The sequence below is a fragment of the Monodon monoceros genome, unplaced genomic scaffold (assembly GCF_005190385.1).
Source record: "Monodon monoceros isolate NGI ecotype Baffin Bay Population unplaced genomic scaffold, NGI_Narwhal_1 Super_Scaffold_18, whole genome shotgun sequence".
In the NCBI taxonomy this organism is placed as follows: Eukaryota; Metazoa; Chordata; class Mammalia; order Artiodactyla; family Monodontidae; genus Monodon; species Monodon monoceros.
The window spans coordinates 93,498,265-93,516,532 of NW_021703774.1; the positions used below are offsets into that span (position 1 = coordinate 93,498,265).

The following is an 18,268-nucleotide window of genomic DNA, read 5'->3' on the forward strand; positions in this document are numbered from 1 at the left end:
TGAGTCAGAATGATTGGCCAGAGACAACCTGGAAACTAACCCCATCACCATAAAACCCAACTGTGAGCCACGTGGCAGAGCATTTCTCCTGGGCTCCCTTGCACTCCTGCTCTCTGTGCGGGCGCCCCCTTCCCAATAAATTCTTTTGCCAGCATGTGCATCTCCTCAGACAATACATTTCTGGGGTTAGACAAGAGCCCATTCTTGGGTCCTGGAACAGATTGGTTTCCTGCAACAGATTAGTGTGTGGAAGTCTGAGGAAGCTTAATGTTTAAGTCCTAAACTTAAACATTTGGTTTCCTGCAACAGATCTGTTTCCTGCAACAGATTTGTGTGCGAAAGTCTGAGGAAGCTTAATGTTTAAGTCCAAAACTTTAAGAGTATAGATAGAAGTCCATGTAGGAGGCTGAGCTCAGGATGCCAGGGCCATCAGAGGAAAACTAGGAGAAGGTGGAGTCACAGTAGCTAAGAAAATATCTAGAGAACTGGAGCGACCCATAGTATTCAACGACACATGGAAATCACGTAAGCTGAAAGTTATCTTTTGAGGTGGAAAAGGCTGTGAATAGAGCATGTCTGAAGATGGGAGATAGTAAGAGTTCAATTTTGGACATGCTGAGGTTGAGATGTCTATTAGAGATCATAGAACATATGAACTGAGAGTTTGGCAGAGAGGTTAGAGCTAAAGATGTAACTTTAAGAATTGTGGACATAGAGATGTGTTTATACACATGACATGGAATAGAATCTCCAATGGAAAGACTGTAAGGTGAGGAGATGTCCAAGAACTGAAACCTAAGGTATCCCAACATTAAGAGGTCATGGGCACACAGCAGATGAGGAGCAAGGCAAAAACTCACCAGACCTAACAAATGAAGAGAAAATAGGCAGTCTACCTAAAAAAGAATTCAGAATAATGATAGTAAAGATGATCCAAAATCTTGGAAATAGAATGGAGAAAATACAAGAAACATTTAACAAGGACCTAGAAGAACTAAAGAGCAAACAAACAGTGATGAACAACACAATAAATGAAATTTAAAATTCTCTAGAAGGGATCAATAGCAGAATACTGAGGCAGAAGAACAGATAAGTGACCTGGAAGATAAAATAGTGGAAATAACTACTGCAGAGCAGAATAAAGAAAAAGGAATGAAAAGAATTGAGAAGAGTCTCAGAGACCTTTGGGACACATTAAATGCACCAACATTCGAATTATAGGGGTCCCAGAAGAAGAAGAGAAAAAGAAAGGGACTGAGAAAATATTTGAAGAGATTATAGTTGAAAACTTCCCTAATATGGGAAAGGAAATAGTTAATCAAGTCCAGGAAGCACAGAGAGTCCAATACAGCATAAATCCAAGGAGAAAAACGCCAAGACACATATTAATCAAATTATCAAAAATTAAATACAAAGAAAAAATATTAAAAGCAGCAAGGGGAAAACAACAAATAACATAAAAGGGAATCCTCAAAAGGTTAACAGTTGATCTTTCAGCAGAAACTCTGTAAGCCAGAAGGGAGTGGCAGGACATGTTTAAGTGATGAAGGGGAAAAACCTACAGCCAAGATTAATCTACCCAGCAAGGATCTCATTCAGATTTGACGGAGAAATTAAAACCTTTACAGACAAGCAAAAGCTAAGAGAATTCAGCACCACCAAACCAGCTTTACAAAAAATGCTAAAGGAACTTCTCTAAGTGGGAAACACAAGAGAAGGAAAAGACCTACAATAACAAACCCAAAACAATTAAAATGGTAATAGAAACATGCATATCGATAATTACCTTAAATGTAAATGGATTAAGTGCTCAAACCAAAAGACATAGACTGGCTGAATGGATACAAAAACAAAAGCCATATATATGCTGTCTACAAGAGACCCACTTCAGACTTAGGGACACATACAGACTGAAAGTGAGAGGATGGAAAAAGATATTCCATGCAAATGAAAATGAAAAGAAAGCTGGAGTAGCAATTCTCATATCAGACAAAACAGAATTTAAAACAAAGACTATTACAACAGACAAAGAAGGACACTACATAATGATCAAGGGATCAATCCAAGAAGAAGATTGTAAATATTTATGCACCCAACATAGGAGCACCTCAATACATAAGGCAAATACTAACAGCCATTAAAGGGGAAATCGACAGTAACACAATCATAGTAGGGGACTTTAACACCCCATTTTCACCAATGGACAGATCATCCAAAAGAAAATGAATAAGGAAACACAAGCTTTAAATGATACATTAAACAAGATGGACTTAATAGATATTTCTAGGACATTCCATCCAAAAGCAACAGAATACACATTCTTCTCAAGTGCTCATGGAACATTCTCCAGGAAAGATCATATCTTGGATCACAAATCAAGCCTTGGTAAATTTAAGAAAGTTGAAATCGTATCAAGTATCTTTTCCAACTACAACGCTATGAGACTAGATATCAATTACAGGAAAAAAATCTGTAAAAAATGCAAACACATGGAGGCTAAACAATACACTACTTAATAACCAAGAGATCACTGAAAAAATCAAAGAGGAAATCAAAAAATACCTAGAAACAAATGACAATGAAAACACAACGACCCAAAACCTATGGGATGCAGCAAAAGCAGTTCTAAGAGGGAAGTTTATAGCAATACAATCCTACCTTAAGAAACAAGAAACAACTCATATAAACAACCTAACCTTACACCTAAAGCAATTAGAGAAAGAAGAACAAAAAACCCCCAAAGTTAGCAGAAGGAGAGAAATCATAAAGATCAGATCAGAAATAAATGAAAAAGAAATGTAGAAAATGATAGCAAAGATCAATAAAACTAAAAGCTGGTTCTTCGAGAAGATAAACAAAACTGATAAACCATTAGCCAGATTCATCAAGAAAAAAAGGGAGAAGACTGGGCTTCCCTCGTGGCGCAGTGGTTGAGAGCCTGCCTGCCGATGGAGGGGATGCGGGTTTGTGCCCTGGTCCGGGAAGATCCCACATGCCGCAGAGCGGCTAGGCCCGTGAGCCATGGCTGCTGAGCCTGTGCGTCCAGAGCCTGTGCTCGGCAACGGGAGAGGCCACAACAGTGAGAGGCCCGCGAACCCAAAAAAAAAGGGAGAAGACTCAAATCAAGAGAATTAGAAATGAAAAAGGAGACATTGCAGAAATACAAAGGATCAAGAGAGATTACTACAAGCAACTCTATGCCAATAAAATGGACAACCTGGAAGAAATGGACAAATTCTTAGAAATGCACAACCTTCTGAGACTGAACCAGGAAGAAATAGAAAATAAGAACAGACCAATCACAAGCACTGAAATTGAAGCTGTGATTAAAAATATTCCAACACACAAAAGCCCAGGACCAGATGGCTTCACAGGTGAATTCTATCAAACATTTAGACAAGAGCTAACACCTATCCTTCTCAAAGTCTTCCAAAATATAGCAGGGGGGAACACTCCCAAACTCATTCTACGAGGCCCCCATCACCTTGATACCAAAACCAGACAAAGATGTCACAAAGAAAGAAAACTACAGGCCTATATCACTGATGAATATAGATGCAAAAATCCTCAACAAAATACTGGCAAACAGAATCCAACAGCACATTAAAAGAATCATACACCATGATCAAGTGGGCTTTATCCCAGGAATGCAAGGATTCTTCAATACACGCAAATCAATCAATGTGATACACCATATTAACAAATTGAAGGAGAAAAAACATATGATCATCTCAATAGATGCAGAGAAAGCTTTCGACAAAATTCAACACCCATTTATGATAAAAACCCCGCAGAAACTAGGCATAGAGGGAACTTTCCTCAACATAATAAAGGCCATATATGACAAATCCACAGCCAACATCGTCCTCAATGTTGAAAAACTGAAACCATTTCCACTAAGATCAGGAATAAGACAAGGTTGCCCACTCTCACCACTGTTATTCAACATAGTTTTGGAAGTTTTAGCCACAGCAATCAGAGAAGAAAAAGAAATAAAAGGAATCCAAATCAGAAAAGAAGAAGTAAAGCTGTCACTGTTTGCAGATGACATGATACTATACATAGAGGATCCTAAAGATGCTACCAGAAAACTACTAGAGCTAATCAATGAATGTGGTAAAGTAGCGGGATACAAAATTAATGCACAGAAATCTCTGGCATTCCTATACACTAATGATGAAAAATCTGAAAGTGAAATTAAGAAAACACTCCCATTTACCATTGCAACAAAAAGAATAAAATATTTAGGAATAAGCCTACCTAAGGAGACAAAAGACCTCTATGCAGAAAATTATAAGACACTGATGAAAGAAATTAAAGATGATACAAACAAATGGAGATATATACCATGTTCTTGGAGTGGAAGAATCAACATTGTGAAAATGACTCTACTACCCAAAGCAATCTGCAGATTCAATGCAATCCCTATCAAACTACCACTGACATTTTTCACAGAAGTAGAAAAAAATTTTCACAATTTGTATGGAAACACAAAATACCCCAAATAGCCAAAGCAATCTTGAGAAAGAAAAATGGAGCTGGAGGAATCAGGCTCCCTGACTTCAGACTACACTACAAAGCTACAGTAATCAAGACAGTATGGTACTGGCACAAAAACAGAAATATAGATCAATGGAACATGATAGAAAGCCCAGAGATAAACCCATGCACATATGGTCACCTTATCTTTGATAAAGGAGGCAAGAATATACAGTGGAGAATAGACAGCCACTTCAATAAGTGGTGCTGGGAAAACTGGACAGGTACATGTAAAATTATGAAATTAGAACACTCCCTAACACCATACACAAAAATAAACTCAAAATGGATTAAAGACCTAAATGTAAGGCCAGACACTATCAAACTCTTAGGGGAAAACATAGGCAGAACACTCTATGACATAAATCACAGCAAGATCCTTTTTGACCCACCTCCTAGAGAAATGGAAATAAAAACAAAAATAAACAAATGGGACCTAATGAAACTTCAAAGCTTTTGCATAGCAAAGGAAACCGTAAACAAGACCAAAAGACAACCCTCAGAATGGGGGAAAATATTTGCAAATGAAGCAACTGACAAAGGATTAATCTCCAAAATTTACCAGCAGCTCTTGCAGCTCAATATCAGAAAAACAAACAACCCAATCCAAAAATAGGCAGAAGACCTAAATAGACATTTCTCCAAAGAAGATATACAGATTGCTAACAAACACATGAAAGAATGCTCAACATCATTAATCATTAGAGAAATGCAAATCAAAACTACAATGAGATATCCTCTCACACCGGTAGAATGGCCATCATCAAAAATTCTACAAACAGTAAATGCTGGAGAGGGTGTGGAGAAAAGGGAACTGTCTTGCACTGTTGGTGGGCATGTAAATTGATACAGCCACTGTGGAGAACAGTATGGAGTTTCTTTAAAAAACTAAAACTAGAATTGCCATACGGCCCAGCAATCCCACTACTGGGCATATACCCTGAGAAAACCATAATTCAAAAAGAGTCATGTACCACAATGTTCATTGCAGCTCTATTTACAATAGCCAGGACATGGAAGCAACCTAAGTGTCCATCAACAGATGAATCGATAAAGAAGATGTGGCACATATATACAATGGAATATTACTCAGCCACAATAAAGATGAAATCGAGTTATTTTGTAGTGGGGTGGATGGACCTAGAGTCTGTCATACAGAGTGACGTAAGTCAGGAAGAGAAAAACAAATACCATATGCTAACACATATATATGGAATTAAAAAAAAAAAAGGTCATGAAGAACCTAGGGGCAAGACGGGAATAAAGATGCAGACCTACTAGGGAATTTGCTTGAGGATACGGGGATGGGGAAGGGTAAGCTGTGACAAAGTGAGAGAGTGGCATGGACATATATACACTACCAAACGTAAAATAGATAGCTAGTGGGAAGCGGCTGCATAGCATAGGGAGATCAGCTTGGTGCTTTGTGACCACCTAGAGTAGTGGGATAGGGACGGTGGGAGGGAGGGAGATGCAAGAAGGAAGAGATATGAGGATATATGTATATGTATAACTGATTCACTTTGTTATACAGCAGAAACTAACACACCATTGTAAAGCAATTATACTCCAATAAAGATATTAAAAGAAAAAAAAAGTCATCATGGAAAAATGGAGAAACCAGCAAAGGAGACTTAGAAAGATGAACCAGTGTGGTAAAGAAAATCACAGAGAGTGTGCTGTCCTGGGAGTCAAATGGAATATATCAAGGAAGAGGGGTGGTCACCATGTCAAATCCTTCTAATATGTCAAACTAGATGAGGAAGATGGACTTAGCAGAGCAGAGGACACTGTGACCTTGACAAAAGTAGTTTCCATGAAGTGCTGAGGACAGAAACCTGTTGGGGTGGGCTTAGCTGAGAATGGGAAGAGAAGAGCTGGAGTCAGGGAGTGTGTTGGTTAGTGTTATGTGTTAACTTGACTGAACCACAGGGTGCCTAGATATTTTGTGTGTGTCTGTGAGGGTGTTTCTGGATGAGATTAACATTTGAATTGGTAGACTGAGTAAAGCAGATTGCTTTCTTCAAAGTGGGCCTCATCCAATGCATTGAAGGCCTGAATAGAATAAAAGGCTGAGTAAGAGAAGAGTCTCTTTGTCTGACTGTCTTTGGGCTAGAATGTCAGCGTTCTCCGCCTTCAGACTTGAACTCAGACTGGAATGGTGTCATTGACTCTCTTAGTTCTCCAGCTTGCTGACTGCCCAACTTGGGACTTCTCAGCCTCCATAATTGTGTGACTCAATTCTTTATAATAAATCTCTTCATATACATAAAATTTTAAAAATATACAAAAATTTAAAATTAAATATAAAAATAAAGGAAATATAAAGAGTTTTATTATAAGGAATTGAGTCACTGTATATATATAAATATATACAGCCTATTGGTTCTGTTTCTCTGCAGAGACTGATACAGATTTTTGTACTGAGAAGCGAGGAGCTGCTGTAACAAACACTTAAACGGGGAAGTGACTTTGGAATTGGGTAATGAGTAAAAGCTGGAAGAATTTTGAGGTTCATGCTAGAAATACAAATATTAAAGGTGATTCTGGTGAGGTCTCAGATAGAACTGAAGAACATATTATTGGAAACTGGAGGAAAGGTGATCCTTAGCATAAACTGGTAAAGAACTTGATGAATTGTGTTCCCGTTTTAGTGCTCTGTGGAAGGTAGAACTTAAAAAAAATTTTTTTTATTGATATATAGTTGATTTACAACGTTGTGTTAATTTCTGCTGTACAGCAAAGTGATTCAGTTATACATATATTTATTCTTTTTCATATTCTTTTCCATTATGGTTTATCACAGGATATTGAATATAGTTCCCTGTCTATACAGTAGGACCGTGTTGTTTATCCATTCTATATATACTAGTTTGCACCTGCTAATCCTAAACTCCCAATCCTTCCCTCCCCCACTCCCCCTGCCCCTTGGCAACCACAAGTCTATTCTCTATGTCTGTGAATCTGTTTCTGTTTCATAGATATGTTCATTTGTGTTGTATTTTAGATTCGTGAAAGGTAGACCCTTTGAGCAATGAAATTGGACGTTTAACTGCTGACAAAAAATTAATCAGTTCATCTAAGAAGGAATTGGAAAATTTTATTCAAGCCAAATTTGAGGATTACCATTACCAGGAAGACCATTTCAGGATGCTCTGAGAACCCTTCCACCCTTTAGAAGTCAAGACACAGTTTATATAAGTTTTTTGAGACAGAGGGCTGTACGTTAAATGACGTATTATTGACAGCTTACATAAACCAGTTTTAAGTGCCATCGTGGTGGGTCATGTGACCCTTTACAAGATCAAGAAGGAATGTTATCTTTTAAGGAGTTGTCTTTTTTTTTTTTAATATCTATTTATTTATTTGGTTGCACCAGGTCTTAGTTGTGGCAGGCGGGCTCCTTAGTTGCAGCTCCAGGGCTCCTTAGTTGCTGCCCGTGGGCTCCTCAGTTGTGGCATGTGAACTCTTGTTGCAGCATGCATGTGGGATCTAGTTCCCTGACCAGGGACTGAACCCAGGACCTCTGCATTGGAAGCGTGGAGTCCTATCCACTGTGCCACCAGGGAAGTCCCAAGGAGTTGTCTTGATGCTAGGAGAATGTTGCTATTTATGGTTGAGAAGGTATTCCTGCTGATGGGGGAGGTTTGGTCAATGCATAATGAGGATACACAATGCACAGTGCGAGGAGAGGGGAGGCCAAAGGGCAGAGAAGAATTTTTATGTTTAAATTTTTCTTGTCTTGCCATAAATATGAATTTTATTTCACAAATTAAGGAGATTTCTAGGCAAAGTGTTGAAGGAATGCCTTGGTTTCTCCTGACAGCTTATAGTAAAACGTGGGAGGAGAGATATGAATTGAAGAAGGGATTGTTAAGCAAAAAGGAATCGGAACTTAAAGATTTTAAAATTCTTGGCCTATCCATATTGCAAAAAATGAGAAAGTGTGTTCTGAAGAGAATACCAAGGATGTGGCTGGACTCTCACTTGATAAAGAGTTTATGGGATTATATAAATAGAAATACTACCAGTATGAGCTGAATGGGATGGAAATGGGATGAAATGAAGGAAGGCTTTTGGACTTCCTGGATTTGATGGGACAGGACAATAGAGCTGTTTGGCTGTGAATGTGTGCTGCTCTTCAGGAAGAGGGAAAAGTGACCCCGAAGGTGATTCAGAGATCAGCAGGGCGTCCACCTCAGTCTCAATAGGCCAGAGAGCCTCTGACCTCCAAATAAAACCCTGGGACTAGGAGTCCCCTCTGGAGCCATGGGGCTGGGACCACCTGCAGAGCCTTGTGGGCATGACAAACCCCATCCCCCACGACTGCCAGCAAAGCCGCAGAACAAAGTAAGACAGTGTTGAACCAAAGAGGATTATTCTAGAGCCTTAAGATCTGATGGAATTTACCTTGCTAGGTTTTGAACTTGCTTGGGACCCATCACCTTTCCCTTTTTATTACTTCCCCCTTTTGGAATGGGAATGTCTTTCCTATGCCTGGCCCAGCGTTGTATTTAGGAAGCACATACCTTGCTTCACAGCTGGAGAGGAAGTATGCCTCAGGATGTATCATACCTGGAGACTCACACTTACCTGATTTAGACGTTATTTAGATGAGGCTTTGGACTTAGACTTTAGAGCTTATGTGGGAATGAATTAAGACTTTGGGGCTGTTGGGATGGAATGAATGTATTTTGCATATGAGAAAGACATGGATTCGAGGGGACCAGGAGTAGAATGTTACGGATTTAATGTTTGTATCTCCCCAAATTCATATGTTGAAGCCCTAACTCTCAGTGTGATGGTATTTGGAGATGGGGGCTTTGGGAGGTAATTGGGATTAAATTAGATCATGAGATTGGGGCCCTTAGAATAGGCTTATTGGCTTTATAAGAAGGGAAAGAAAGAGAGATTACTCTCTCCATGTGCACACATGGAGGTAAGGCCAGGTGAGGACATAGAAAGAAGGCCGCAGTCTGCAAACCAGGAAGAAAGCTCTCACTGGGAACCAAATCAGCTGACACCTTGATCTTAGACTTCTCAGCTTCCAAAACTGTGAGAAATACAGTTCTGTTGTTTAAGCCACCCCAGTTTGTGGTATTTCGCTATGGCAGCCAGAGCAGACCAATACAGAGAGTATAGGCAACTCTTGCATTATGTTGTAACAGGGAGACAAAAAAAAAAAAAATTGGGATGGTTTTGGTCAGGGGGAATGGAGTCACGGAAATTTTTTGTTAAGTGGGGAGAAACAGCAACATGTCTGTATGCCAGAAATAAGCTTGAAGAGAGTCAATCAAGCAACCCTCTCAGTGGGTGTACTAATCACTATTCTAGGCACAGTGGAAAACAAGACTGACAATGTCTCTGTTTACATTTTAATTGACGCATGATGTGTGTGTGTGTGTGTGGAAAGAAGACAACGAACAAATAAACAAACAAACAAAAAATACCAAATGAATTCATATCCGAGTAATTCTCACAAATCAGGCCATTTGTTCCACACCTTCCGAGGCCTTGCCCTCCACCACCAAGGGCATATTTTCACTAGTCTTTTTAAGGCACCTCTGAGTCTGGCGTTTGACACCTGCTCTCTGATTTATAAACTTGGGAGAACCAAAGCTTCAGGTAAAAGTCATCAGTGGCTGGAAGTAATTTGGGCCCAAGATGCAGAAGCTGCACTTCATCATCTCTCTCTCTTGTTCTTTTTATTCTCTCTGATCATGTTTGTTTTAATCTTTAGACTTTCAAGATTATTCTCTTTGATTGAGAAAAAAGTAAAATAGGCATTGATAGTTCTATTTTCCACTGCCATTTTTAAATTTACTATCTGGCTCTCTTAGTGAGATTCTATCTTCCTCAATCTCGTACTTGAAGCATTCCTTAGCAGGTAGGCCCTTATTAATCTTCTTGGCATATTAAAATACTTCAGTTGACTCTGGGCTTTAGTCTCTCTGTCATAAATCTTTGGCTTTGGTGCCATTTCTATATAGTCATTGGTTTCAAACTTGATATTGTTGGAGAGCTCCTTCAGTAGTCAAATTATGTTGTTTGAATACAGTATCGGCTGAGGGATAAGCACACTTGCTGTACCAGAAAGCACAAAATATGAGATAATTGTATTTTTCTTTTACACAATAGTAGACAGGCAAGCCAAGGCCTATTGGTTTTATTTCTCAAGATCATCCAGTGGCTTGGTTTCTTCTGTCACCTCCACTCACATTCCACTGGAGAGAATTTAATCATGTAACCTAAATGCAGGGGAGGCTGGGAAGTGTATTTCCTTGATGAGTGGCCATATGCCCCGCTGAAAAGAGGAAGAGTATCTATTACTAAAAGGAGAAGGGAAGAATAAGCACTGAGGAAAAATTAGTGTTGTGTGCCACAAATGCTGCTTCTTCCTCTTCGCTGAGATACATTTGATTATGTTTTCAGAGTTCAGCATTTGGGAGACTTTCAACTTCTATTTATGTGCCAGGCACTGTTATTGGAGCCGAGGTTAAGGGGGTGAACACAAAAATATAGCCTAAAGAAGAAGATGTAGCTCCTGCACCACAAGGGCAGCTCTGAGTCCTGGTAGCCTCCTGCCCCCTCAACTCATCTCTCTGAGGGTCCTGCTCATGACTGTCCGCTCCTAGCATTGAATGGGTAGCCACTCTGGGTCTGTGGTGGCAATGGCAGCAGCTCTTTTAAGCCTGGCTGTCTCCAGGACTCTGCTGCCACTTGGGGCTTGTACAGAGCTTCTGCTTACATTCTTCAGCCTGGTCTAGTGGTCCCACTGGAAGTTTCTTTACATCTGCTTTGTGCCTTCAGTAATGTTCAAAGTTTACCTACAGCTACATATTTAGATCTATTGATTAACTTTTTGGTATTTGGGAGCCAGTAGGATGTCTGGGCTGATTCTCCAATAGGTTACCCACCCCAAAACAAAAGCGATCTGACCGTAAGCCCTGTCCTCTTACAAAAGGCGTGAGACAATAGAGACAATGAACATTGGCCTCTGCCTCCAGGTCCTGGCACAGAGCTTCTAATATCCTTGTAATTTCCTAAGCAGTCGTTTGTTCCAATATCTGGTGTTTGACCTGGGTTGCGGACGCTGAGATCTCTTGGATTTTTGTGAATGTGTTTTGTTCTAATGAGCTGACATGTGATGGGCTCCTGGAGGGGGCCCGGTCACCAGAAAGACCAAGCTGTGATTAGAAGCTTCGAACTTTCAGCCCTCTACCCCCATTCTCTAGAGAGAGGACAGGGGCTGAAAATTGAGTTCATGGTTGATTATGCCTACATGATGGAGCCTCCACAAACATCCCCAAAAGTGCAGCGTTCAGGGAACTTCTGGGCTGGTGGACACGTGGTGGTCCTGGGAGAGTGGCTGGCCTGGAGAGGGCCTGGAAGCTCTGTGCCCCTTCCTACACACCTCGCCCTGTGCATTTCTTCCATCTGGCTCTTCTTGAGTTATGTCCTTTTATAATAAACTGGTAATCTTAGAAGTAAACTGTTTTCCTGAGTTCTGGGAACCATTCCGGTAAATTGATTGAACCCAAGGAGGGGGTTATGGGAACCTTCAGTTCAGTCAGTCAGAAGCCTAGGTAACAACCTGGACTTGTGATTGGCATCTGAAGTGGGAGGGTGGGGGGAAGTCTTGTAGAACTGAGCCCTTAACCTGTGGGATCTGATGCTATCTCCAGGTAGATAGTGTCAGAATTCAGTTAAATTGTAGGACACCTAGATGGTGTCTCAGAGAATTGCTTGGTGTGAGGAAAAATGCATACATATCTGGTGTGAGAAGTGAGTGTGGCAGTAGTGTGAGAGTGAGAGACACACACCGGAGGAAGAGTGAGGTTGTTCCTGTTGAGGCCTCGTCAGACTTTCCACTGCCACATTCTTAAATTGAAATAAGCAGCTGAACCTCCTGTCATTTGCAGGAAGCCTATAATATAAAAAAGAGGAACTAAAATAATGAAAGAAAAAACCTGATTCTCAGGGAAATAGATAATTCAGAGAACAGAAGCTATTTGAAAACAGGATAAAGCCCTTCAATACACAGAAAAATTTAAGAAACTACTGAATCCGTTAAAAAAAAAAAGGTAAGAACTTTAGGACATGGCAAAGAGCATACAATGCATTTTTTTTAGAAAGGAAAAACAATTAAAATCTTCAAAAAAAAAACTATACAAGCAACTCATAATCTAAAATCCAGTCGAAAATAGGAAATCTATAGACTTAAAGGAAAATGGAATGGATATGGATTCTAAGCGACAGATGGAATGAATAAGAAACTGGATGATATTAAAGATATTGGGTGGAATGCATTTACTTCTTTATCCTACAAGAAAAACAAAAAGATTCTAAGAAACCCCAAGGCAAAACAAAGAAACATTAAACAGTATGGGAAAGTCAATGTTCTAAACATGAAGCAACACAAAGTGTAGTCCGATTTCTAACAATGGGTGGGAATTAAGAAAAGAGAATCCGTTTTGTACATTGTCATATTGAGTGGCACTTGGATCAAGACTTGGAGACATAAATTAGGAAATCCATCTTGACTCTTCAGTGAACAATACTAAAGTAATCAATAATCATAATGTAGATATCTTTATAGTTTTCAATTTTGAAATGAGTTTACAGGCAAAACAGGGAAGACCTAATTAGGGTTACAGAATAGACTGTAAATATGTTATTCACCTTGACCAAGTTATTGACAGAAGATGGGAGGGGATGGGGAAAGGAATATAAATAGAATGCTACAGGTCCTATTATCCTCATCTACTATAGGAGAAATTCAATGGATAATGTCTTTGTTTGAGACAAGTAGACAGAAGTTTGGGTATTATATTAAGTCACAAAAGTAGCCAGTTAGAGGAGCTAAAAATAGTGATATGAACATATAGAGAGTAGAAGTGAACAGAGGAGAGTGGCAGGAAATTAATAAAGAATGTCTAAAGGTATTGTATCAAGAAATAGTAGGAAGAGTATATTATTAACAAAAATGGTAATAACCAAAAGAACCAAAGCAGATATATGTAAAAGATTTTGCCTCTAGGTTAGGGAACTGATGGTAGGGGACAGAGTAATACAGAATGATTGCTTTTCATTATATGGCTTCTGTACTACTTGGTTTTTAAAAACCTATTTGCATGTTTTATTTTGATAAAATTTTTAAGAACTAAATATGTATAAACAACTTGTTGCAATTAGAAGAATCCGCCCCCCCCCTCAGAATAGGCTACTTACAAAGAGCTTTTCTTGGGGTGGAGTGGTGTAGGCAGATAACCTCTGAGTTAAAACTATACCCCTTGCTTCCATCATTTCTGCAATACTGAATTAATATCCTTAAGTATTACCAAATGATGTCACAAAATACAATTTTATTTATTATTTAAATCCTCACATATCATTGGTTGGAATGAAAAAAAAGGAGCAGTCACTTTGGAAAACAATTTGGTAGTTTCTTATAAAGTTAAACATACAATTACCATATGATCTAGCAATCCCACATCTAGGTATTTACTCAAGAGGAATGAAAACATTTGTGCACACAAAAACCAGTATGTGAATGTTTATGGTGACTTATAGACTTATAAGTCACTATGCTTATAATTGCTGCAAACTGGAAACAACTCAAATGTCCTTCAGCTTGTGAATGGATAAACAAACTGGTACATACATACAATGGAATATTACTCAGCAATAACAAGGAATGAACTTCTGATACATGCAACATGGATGAATCTCAAATGCAACTATGCTAAGTGAAAGACACCAGATGCAAAAGGCCATAGAAGCTATGATTTCATTCATATGATATTCTGGAAAAGGCAAATCTATAAGGAGAGAAAACAGATCAATGGTGCTATGGGTTGAATTGTGTGGCCCCAAAATTCATACGTTGAAGTCCTAACTCCAGTATCTCAGAATGTGACCTTATTGGAGTAGTGTCGTTACAGAGGTAATCAAGTTAAAAATGAAGCCTTTAGGGTGGGCCTTAATTCAACATCACTAGTGACCTTATAAAAAAGGAAAATGCGGACACAGAACCATATAGAGGGAATATGATGTAAAGAGACATAGGAAGAAGTCAGTCATTTATAAACCAAGGGGAGAGGCCTGGAACAGATCCTTCCCCCACTGCCCTCAGAAAGAACCAACCCTGCTGACAACTTGATTTCGGACTTTGAGATGTAGATTTTCTATTTTTTAAGCAATTGAGTTTGTGGTACTTTGTTACAGGAGTCCTAGCAAACTAATACAAATGGTTTCTAGAGTGGGGGTGAGGCAAATGTTGAATATAAAGGGTCACAACGGGACATTTTGAGGTGATATGAATGCTCTGTTTCTTGATTGTGGTGGTTACATGACTGCATGTTTGTCAGAAATCACAGAACTCTACACTAAAAAGGGAAGATTTCACTCTTTGTAGAATTATACTTCTATAAACATGACTTGAAAAAAATTAACCAAAAAATGACATTTAAAAAAGATTACTTTTAAAAATTAAATATTGAAGAAGTGACCCAGGGTGTATGTATATACAAGAATATTTACATTAATGTTGTTCATAATAATAAAACAGCAGAATGAAACACAATGTCCAAAATAGGAGATTATTTGAACAAAGAGTAGTTAAAAGCAAAGCCAAAAGATAAAATTCTTTCCCTGACAGAACTTATATTCCAGCAGATGAGCTAGCCAATACATAAATAAAGAAATAAATATGTAAACATAATATCAGGCAGTGATAAGTTCTGTGAAGAAAATAAAGTAAGGTATGGGTAGAGAGTTAAAAGGAGCACTATTTTAGATACAGTAGTTTGATGTCAACAACTTTGCTCGGCTATAATCCCCAGTTATTCCATCAAATGCTAATCTAGATGTTGCTGTGAAGGTATTTTGTAGATGTGATTCAAGTCCATAATCAGTTGACTTTCAGTAAGGGAGATTGTCCGAGATATTGGGGTGAGCGTGGTGCAGTGATGAGCATGTTAAAAGGCCTTAAAAGCAGAGACTTCCCTGAAGAAGGAGAAATTCCAGCTATGGTGAGAGAGAGAAAACTTGAGAGAAATTTATTATCTTGAAGACCATGTTATCTTAGAGTTTTATTAGCCAGGGAAGGGGGCTACATTTTGAATCACACATATTCTTACTTTTTTTTTTTTTTTTTTGCAACACGCGGGCCTCTCACTGTTGTGGCCTCTCCCATTGCGGAACACAGGATCCGGACGCGCAGGCTCGGTGGCCATGGCTCACAGGCCCAGCCGCTCCACGGCATGTGGGATCCTCCCGGACCGGGGCACGAACCCACGTCCCCTGCATCGGCAGGCGGACTCTCAACCACTGCGCCACCAGGGAAGCCCCTCTTACTCTGTTTTTAAAGGGCCTTTAAAAAAACATTGGTACAGTGGTTCTCAAATTGTAGCCACAGACTAACAGCATTAGCATTGCCAGGATCTTGTTAGACATGCAATTTTTCAGGTTTACCCCAGTCTTCCTGAATCAGAAACTGTGGAGGTGGGTTCTAGTAATCTGGGTTTTAAGGAATCCATCAGATGATTCTGATGCATATTAAAGCCTGAGAACCATGGGTCTAGAGAAATGACTGATATCATTCCGATGACAAAAACTCTAATACAGCAACTCTTGGGTATGTGAGAATAACCCTGTGCTTGTTTAAGTGCACAGTTCTGAGTGCCTTCCTACAAAGTCTGTCCAGTAGGTCTGAGGTGGGTCCAGAAATCTCATTTTAATAAGTAGGTAATTCTGATGCAGGAGGTCCACAGGTGACTCTGAGAACCATGCTCATTTGTCAATTGTTAGTCTCCAGTATATTCAAGCTCTCAGCAACATTGGACATGATGGACCTCATCCACCTCCGGTACCACTTTCTACATTTTGGGACTCACCACTCTCTCAGTTATCTTCCTACTTTACTGGCCAATCAATCACAATTTCCTTTACTGAACTTGCCTGTTCTTCCCAACCTCTAAACATTAGTGCACTTGAGGCCTATTCTTTAGACCTCTTCTTTTTTCCATCCATGCTCACACCATAGTGCCAATGACTCAAATGTGTATCTTCATACATGTATATGAAAAGATGTCTCCACTTGAATATTTTAATGGCATCTAAAACCTAATATGTCCAACACTCATCTCTTGGTTTCTACCCTTCAAACCTGCTCCTCCCCTGTTTCCCACCAATCTTCCCATCCAAATAGATGCCACCACTTCCAATTTCTTCCTGTTTGCCTCAAGTTTTCTATCTTTGGATTCATCAAAATTTCTCTGTTGATCAGAATTGACTCAAGAGATAAAGTTCTGGTTGTTGCTTCCTTTGCTCTCAGAGAGGTAAAGTTATTAGTAATTCAGGTCAAGAATTTATTCAGTGTTCTGAACTTAGAGTCTTATTTTTAATATCTTAAAAGAAAATATCCCATTTTAGACTAGAGAAGAGCAAACGTGGCCTACTGGGGTCAGCAGAGAACAATGTGTTAAAGATTTAGACCCAGAGAAGGCACTGGGAGTGATTAGTTACTAAGCAACTCTCCTAAGCACTTAGATCACTAATGTGATCAGTACTCAGCTCTGCTGTTGGCTGATGGGAAGTAAGAGACGGGAGGAGAGTATTAGATGAGTGCAGAAGTGCCTCTCAGAGTTGGGACCAATGGACAGACATGGCAGCCATCAAAAAGAGACAGCTGCTCCTGTTTGCTCCATAGGGATTATCAAAGTTTCCTGGAGAATCCATAAACTACTGAAATTATTATCTTTGTTGACTCCAGCCAGCCTGCTCAATGGCACACCATCCAGACTGGACTCTTAGTTAGCTATCAGTGAATTCGCTTATGCTAAAAATGGACAAAAAGTTTCACTATTTCCAGACTGCCTATTATTATTATTTTTTTGTCCTATCCCCTTTCTCTTACACATTCTGTTTTTGCCTTTGGCCCTCGATAGTCTAATGTCTGCGGGAAGAAGGCTTACATATAAGTATTGTAGGGGAGCAAAATTTGCCACCCCTAAATGTGTCTCTTTGGCATGAGGATTAATTTAAGCTGATTATTTTTAAGAAACAGAAGACTCAGGAAGTCTCTCTTCTACATTCTCCTTGGCTGCCTAAATAATTTAGATAAAGGGCCTGTTCCCAGAATAGAGCTATCACCAGAGATATAAGTGTGGTCGGGGGAGGGGAAGGGATGGGGACTCAGCTGGACCTAGAGATCAGAGTCCACTCTGTGTCCCATAGTCTCTGCATGGCCCAGCAAACATTTATTTACCAAACATTTACTTTTCTACCTCTATGTCAATTACCTTCCTCCTCTTTAAATTGCCCAAACTACTACCCCCAGCATCCTCTTCTGTCTTTAGCTGAAGATGGTACTTAAGGTGAGGATTTAGGCCATTTTGGCAAGTTACTCAGTTTTCCTGGATCTCTCCCAGGTGTTCATGTTATTAAACTTTTGTTTGATTTTCTCTTGTTATTCTGTTTCATGTCAATTTAATTTTTAGACCATCCAGAAGAACCTTGAAGGGTAGAGGAAAATTTCTTCATTCCCAACAATATTGAGAAAGAAGGAACTGATAATTGACTTGGGGAAATTAAAAGCAATTGGTTTCAACATTTTGGGCTGCTGCCCACAGTAAGAAATACATTTCATCTCACAAACCAGGATATATCTACTCATAATCAGAAAAGCTCATGAAATAGCATTCACTTACCCTTATCATATAAAGGT

General features: G+C 39.3%; 1 protein-coding gene across 4 annotated transcripts in view; it reads left to right on the plus strand.

Annotated features, from left to right (window-relative positions):
* FRRS1 (ferric chelate reductase 1) overlaps positions 1 to 18,268 on the plus strand; it is a 94,409-nt gene that overhangs the window by 25,565 nt on the left and 50,576 nt on the right. For 2 of the 4 annotated variants that reach the window (XR_003794267.1, XM_029226853.1), the window contains exon 1: positions 18,141 to 18,266. The exons of the other annotated variants lie outside the window; for them this stretch is intronic. The gene's annotated coding sequence lies outside the window, so the exon portion shown is untranslated. Of the gene's footprint in view, positions 1 to 18,140; positions 18,267 to 18,268 lie in introns of those variants that run through there. 4 annotated transcript variants of the gene reach the window in all.